The sequence below is a fragment of the Sinocyclocheilus anshuiensis genome, unplaced genomic scaffold (genome assembly GCF_001515605.1).
Source record: "Sinocyclocheilus anshuiensis isolate Anshui unplaced genomic scaffold, SAMN03320099.WGS_v1.1 scaffold767, whole genome shotgun sequence".
Lineage (NCBI taxonomy): Eukaryota > Metazoa > Chordata > Actinopteri > Cypriniformes > Cyprinidae > Sinocyclocheilus > Sinocyclocheilus anshuiensis.
In genome coordinates this window covers 663,909-671,142 of record NW_015551124.1, presented here as the reverse complement: position 1 = coordinate 671,142, position 7,234 = coordinate 663,909, and positions in this window count along the sequence as shown.

Genomic DNA, 7,234 nt, shown 5'->3' with positions numbered 1-7,234 from the left:
TACTTTTATCTGAATAGAGGACTTTGGAGCACTGAGCAACAGTCCAGTTCTTTTTCTCCACAGCCCAGGTAAGATGCTTCTGACGTTGTTTCAGTTTCAGAAGTTTTCCTGAAGACGTCTGAGCGTGGTGACTCTTGATGCACTGACTCCAGTTTCAGTCCACTCCTTGTGAAGCTCTCCCAAGTGTTTGAATCGGCTTTGGTTGACAGTATTCTCAAGCTTGTGGTCATCCCTGTTGCTCGGGCACCTTACCCAATTTCTTCCTTCCAGTCAACTTTGCATTTAATATGCTTTGATACAGCACTCTGTGAAGTAATGCACTTCTGTGACTTACCCTCTTTGTGGAGGGTGTCGATGATCGTCTTCTGGACCATTGCCAAGTCAGCAGTATTCCCCATTATTGTGGTTTCATAGAACAAGAGATACCCGGAATTTATACTGTAGGGATGGTCATTTAATGAAACTCAAATGTAAATATTCTAATATTTTGAGATACTGGATTTTTGACTTTCATGAGCTGTACGCTCTAATCATCAAAATTAAAACAAAAAAACTTTTGAAATGTTTTACATTACATGTAATGAATCTAGAATATATGAAAGTTCACTTTTTGAAATGTTACAAAAAAAATTTAAAAATACTTTTTCACGATATTCTAATTTTTTTAGACGCACCTGTATATACAGTACATAAATAAAAAATATGTCTGCTATATATGTCAGGTTTTACAGGGGTAAAGATGATTTTATTTCCCAGTGGACTGACTCAGATCTTGACTCTCAGAATCTGCGCTGCAGTCGATCTGTTATTAAATCAAGTGCTTAATAGTTCTGGATGCAGAATTCATCATCATCAGGCGGTCAGTGAGTGGACTGAGGGACTGCGGGGGTCCGTTCAACAGATCTGTTATTAAAAGCGTGTGCAAATTAAAACTGACAACATCCCACAGTTCTGAGTCTGGATGGTCTGGAGCTCAGCATCATGTCAGGACAGATCACATAGGCCTACATATAACACTATATTATTCCAGTATAAGTACTCGGTTTAAATTTTACTTGAGTAAAAGTACAAAAGTACTTGATTTTTTAATGTACTTAAGTATTAAAAGTAAAATGTACTGATGAATCATTTATTTTAGCTAGCCTATATACAGGCCTATATATTATTAAAAACTAGACATTAAAAAATTAGACAGACATTAAAAAAAAAAAAAAAACTTGTCAAAAACACATAACACAATTACTAAAACTTTACCTAAAATTAAGATGAAAACAACACAAAAATAAAAATATTTAAAGAATAATTTTAAATAATAATAAAAACTATATCTCAAGCAACTGTTTTATTCAACACACTATCAAAACATTCAACTTAAATGTACTAAAATATAAATAATTTAAGTGTGCAACAAGTAAAAAAAAATACCAGATAGTATTTTAAAAAAAGAGGTAAAACTAAATTTGTGTAACGTGGCGACAAGCAGTAAAATTACACTATATAGATGTCACGTGGGACAAAATATGTAAACAGAAATATTAATTTTATACTATTTGAAACTGGCAGGGGAAAGATGCATGGACATTAATAATTTCTTATTTTACCTAAAATCGCAGACGTGACATGCAAATACATGATTTCAACAGGCTCAAACAGCTCTTTCCAGCAGATTTAAATAGTTCACAAATAACGGACAGTCATGACCTAAATATGATTTCATTTACAATAAACAATACTGAAATTAGTCCTAAATAACTTGGGCTACTTTTCGCGCTACCAGTCTCGCGCAAGCGCTCAAGCGCCGATATCCAGTTCTTGGCTTCATTTTGAATCATTCTAATCGAATCACTGAATCAGTGAGTTGTTGACTCGAAAACAGCTGCAAGTGGATCAGTCCAGATCACAGACCGAGTCAGCGGCTTCATTGAAAAGAATCAACTCGTTCGCGAATCGGACAAAATAACGGAAGCGATATGTGAGGTAAAAGGTACAGTATTATGCTTTAAAATGTAGTGTAATTTATTACAGTAAATAAAACTACTCTGATAAAGCAAAGCTATACTTGAAAAATGTAGCAGCCTACAGTAACGAAGTACTGAAGTGAATCTGGTAATTGAACAATAGACTGCAGCTGAACTGAAGCCCCGGGACAATCCATCTCGTGAAGAAGGTAAAAGCGACTCCTGAGTGTGTGTTTGATCAGTCCGAGACTGTTTAACATTCTCCTCCAGTGTTACTGATATTCACTCGTGTACCGCTGTGAGAACGCAAATATTGGATTAATCTTCATTGCTGCAGGTCTGCTCGAGCTTGTTAAATTCAATCTTGCGTACAGGATCGCGCTGAAACACAAACACAGAGTCCTGCGCCTGCTGAGCCAGAAATCTGCCTACTTGTTCTTGATCAAACTGAGCCACACTGATTCCCATGCAGTTTACCAAGAATCGAATAGGCCTTAATAAATAAAGATGTATAAGCAGAAAAGCTCTATTGACAAAACAGATGTAATCGTTTTCCTCAATGTATTTCTATTGTGTTTGACCCACGTTTTACGATTTAAAATTAGCTGCGGACACTATATATAGCTATTCGCACACTTTTTTCTTAGTTGTATTATTTTATTTTATAGCTAAGTATAACTTGTATCTAAGTATTTGTACCTGGTGTCTTTGGTTTTAATAATAAACCCAACTAAAAATATAATTTCACAGATTTTTGACCATGCAGGATTATTACACCTAACTAAAACTAAACCATAAAAACTGAAGCAAGTGTTTAGTACTTGAAATAAAATATAAAATCAATATAAAATATGAAAAAAACAAAAACTTGAACTTATTTTATTTCAGGTAGTTGCCAAGACAAATTTTTACATTTTCATTTAGTTTAACTTGATGTACTAAAATAGCTAAAGCTAAAATAAAATATGAAAAGAAGAAAAAACAGACATTCAACTAAAATGAAAATAAAAACAAAATATAAAAAGAAAAACTATAATAGTGTCCCAATTGTGCCCTAATGATACTACTGTTTGTTTTGTTTGGTTTTGGACGGTGGAACTCAAATAGATGAAGAAACAGTGAATTCTTGGATGTTTCAGAAGACAACTCTTCAATATTGAGTAAACTTCTCTTATATTTCATACTTTAATGTCTGACAAGCTACATTAGGTTTTCTCTGATTTTTGGTGAATTGCACTGAAGCTTTCCAAAACACGTATACGTTTCAAAACATGCACATTTATAACCCTAAATGAGAAATAGTTCCCAAATTTAAAGAAGAAATAAACAGTGCGTCAAGCTGTTTGAAATCAAAAGGTGGTCAAAGTGACTCCAGCACAATACATGAGGTTTTTCCATGTTAGAGTGCTGCTGATTTATTAATCATGCTGTGCATTGATATTCTGTGTGATTGTGAGTGCAGAGGCCGTAATGAGGAGGATGTAATGAGCCTCTACAATACAGCTGCATTGATGCTTCCTTATTCATATCAAAAAGCACATTTTCTCCTTTTTGTGTTGCAGAAATATCTGTTATATTATACATCCATCACATTTCAGGAAAGAGATGATGTTCTAAACAAATTTGATGCAGTCAGCACAAGAATATAAGCAATATTCTCAGTTATTGCAATTTAAAGTGCTACATTCATATATTTTAACTACTGCATGACCATTGAGTTTTATCCTTTAGCTTGTGTAAACAAATGAGAAATAGTTACACTATACACTTATATTGGAAGCATGGCAAGTGCAAATAAATGTTTAAAATACAAAACTACAGTTTTGAATCATATGAACATGAATTTTTCCTTAAGCGTTACACATTCTAGAATCACACTGTCTGGGCAAAGTTGTATGTAATTTTCACCAAATGAGCAGCGAAAGTATTTAAACAAGTTACGTTTTAGCAATGTGATGTAACTATATGTAAATTTGGTAATGTAAACATATACTGTAAGGCATCTATTGCTTACCCAGTTTCCAAGTAGCAGCTTCACAAAACTGCACATTTAACATCACATATGATCTGATTTGATTGTCACATTTACATTCAGCCAAATTACCAAAATCCTGGGTCACAAGCAGGGTTATATATATATATAACTGAAATCAAATTAAATATTAAAATTATTTCTTTTCAGATAGTTGCCAAGCCAATATTTCTCATTTTTGTTTAATTTAATTTTATGTATAACAAAAAAAAACAAAAAAAATGTTTGAAGTTAAAACAAAATATATAAAAAATTAACTTTTGAAACAATATTCATGAAAAGTAGTATATCAATACTGATATAGCACTAGTATATATTTAGTAACTTTTTTTCAATTTTAGTTTTAGTTAACTACAAATATTATGATATAATGGCTGATACATAGATGGCTGTCATGTTATGACAAATCTTGCAGGAAAAAAATTAGATGACTAACTTTTAAGACTGTCTAAGCAGTTTATGCAACCTGCCACAGCTAACATTTCTTGTGTAGTTTAACTTGAAATACTAAAATAATTTATAAAAATGTATTAAAACTACACAGATGTTAAAATAATAATAATAATAATAATGACAAAAAAAACAGCAAAAATACTATAAAATGACCTAAAATTAAAGTAAAAAAACCCATGAAAATGTAAAATATTAAATCTAATTCAAAATATTTACTAAAACTATAATAATATAGTATACAGAAATAGCACTAGTCACAAATGAAAGCACAAAAATAAGTGCAACACAACACAATCTTAAGTGTGGTTTGTTTTTACAAACTGATGGAGAAACATAATCATCTGTGATAATCGGCATACTGCAGATACATTATATCACAAAGCTCCCTATAGCGTCTATCTGACCCATTACAGCTGCAGCGCAGATTCACTCCACTCGTCTTCACTGAGAGAGTGTGTACAGTACACACACACACACACACACACACACACACACACACAGTCTTATCAGCGGCGGTTCACCTCTATGGCCAGCAGTATGTCGGCCATTAAACTCCTGATATCAGGAGAACGGACATCCAGAGCCGTTCAAAGCCAGTCTAACCTAAACGAGAAGCAGCGAAAATATCCATAAAACAAGCTTTGAGTGAACCGCCTTACATCTCCTTAAAAAAGCAGTTTTATGACACGATCTGTGTTTTACAGTCCTCCTCTCAAGATCAGGCGATGTTGTTTGGTTTGCGGGCGTATCGTTTCTGACCCGCTCTCATCAAAAGTCTGCCAATCTATAAAAAAAAAGGTTCAATGATCGACGGTGTGAAGTGATAATTGCACGATTGCCTTCTTCCTCTCGCCGAGAATGTGGCAGAATATATATCAGCGTGTTTGCGTGTGTTAAAATGTCAGATGGTAATCATCAGTCGAGTGGAATAATGATGAAGTGCTCGTGTCTTAATTGAAGTTTCACCTCGTGAGTGGCATGCAGCTGTATTTTTAGGCACGCGTCGGCCCCCTCACTGCCCTGGCTGCTTTTTCCTCCAAATCCATCCTTAGAGGACAAGAGAGAGAGAAGAGCTACTGCTTCAGCATGCATCAAATACTTGCACTTTTACTGCATTCGCTAAAATGTGCACAAAGCATGACATACTGGAGCCCACAATGCAATGCAATGCACTCGACTTGACCTGCTGCTCACAATGTTGCAAATGAACAAATGTTCCAAAAATCATTTTTACCCTAGCAACTGCATAGCAACACCATACCAACCATTCAGAACACAGTTGCATCTATCTGTCTGAGAAACTTAAAACCTTCAACTTCATCTATTTCAAATGTCAAACTTTAAACTACTTCACATTTAGAGGCTATCAATTAAAGATGTTAAAAAAGATAAGATGTTAAATCTAGAGGTTGATAGCACTTCCCAGTAATTCACGATCCTGCAGCGGAAAGGTCAGGTCAATCAGATTGCATCGTGGGATACAGTATTTCACATGTGCTTTATTAAACAATATGAAACGCTCTACATTGGCAGCAACTCTGCAATAGAGCAAAGAACAAAAATTCAAAGAGTTTGACAAAAGATTGCTAAAGTAATGATGAAATATTACAATGCCATAAAATAAATAATGACAAATATTTTAATATTGGATAAAATGGTATATTTGACTAAATAATTGTAATAAATATTTTTAGTATTGAATGAAACATGCATATATTAGTGCAATGTTTTTTTTTTCTTTCTATAATAACTCTGGCCAGCATGTAGAAATGTAGAGAAAAATTAAGAAAAAAAATCCAAAAATGGAAGAAGTTGAGAAAAATATTATGATATAATAGCTGTTAATAATAATAATAATAAAAATGAATGTTGAGAAAATATGGCTGTTAAAAAACAAGTAAATAATGATAATTAAAAAAAAAAAAAGATGGAATAAGTTGAGAAAATGTTATTTAATAGATGTTAAAATAATAATAATAATTAAAAAAAAAAGAAATTCAAAATGAAAGAACTTGAGAAAATAGTATGATATAGTAGATGTTAAAAATAATCAAATAAATAAGTTCAAGATGGGAGAAGTTGAAAAAATATGATAATGGCTGTTAAAAATAAAAATACTTTGAGAAAAATTGTATAATGGCTGGTAAAAAAATAAATAAGTAAAAAATAATTAAATATAAAAAGCCATTATGTCATGATATTTTTACCAGCTTCTTCCATAACAAAACTGTAACAGCATCTCAATGATACGAAAATAACACCGATGCAGCCAGATGAAGGTGTCTTATTAAAGGCAGGATAATTATGCTTTTTACCTTTTGGAAGTGCTTTAAAGCGCTGAACATGACGGGGTCACACAGTCTCTCCGGCTCGCTCTCCTCATCTCTTTATTACGGCCTGTGATTATGTTTCAGACTTGTGAAATATTCCCCGCAGTCGGGGGGATGTTTAACCTCCGGCGCTGCTCGACAGGCGCACTTAATTCTCCATATTTAACCCAAACTGTTGAATATTCTGAAGAGAAACATCAGGAGAAATCCGCCTCAGCCAGATTTCCTAGGAAAATAATCAGCGTTTCATCAGCGCGAGGGGTCAGGCTGCCAAACAATCCTCGGCTCCTCTATTATTTATCACATAAATGACCCGGGGCTAAAACCTGTATTATGAAACCTAAGCGAGCTGGATGTGGAACAGAAAACAGTGTTTGTGAGAATCGCAATCAAAACAGGACGCTCTCTCGCTGTGAAGCTCCGGCAAGACTCGACGGCACATGTAACGTGATTACAACGAG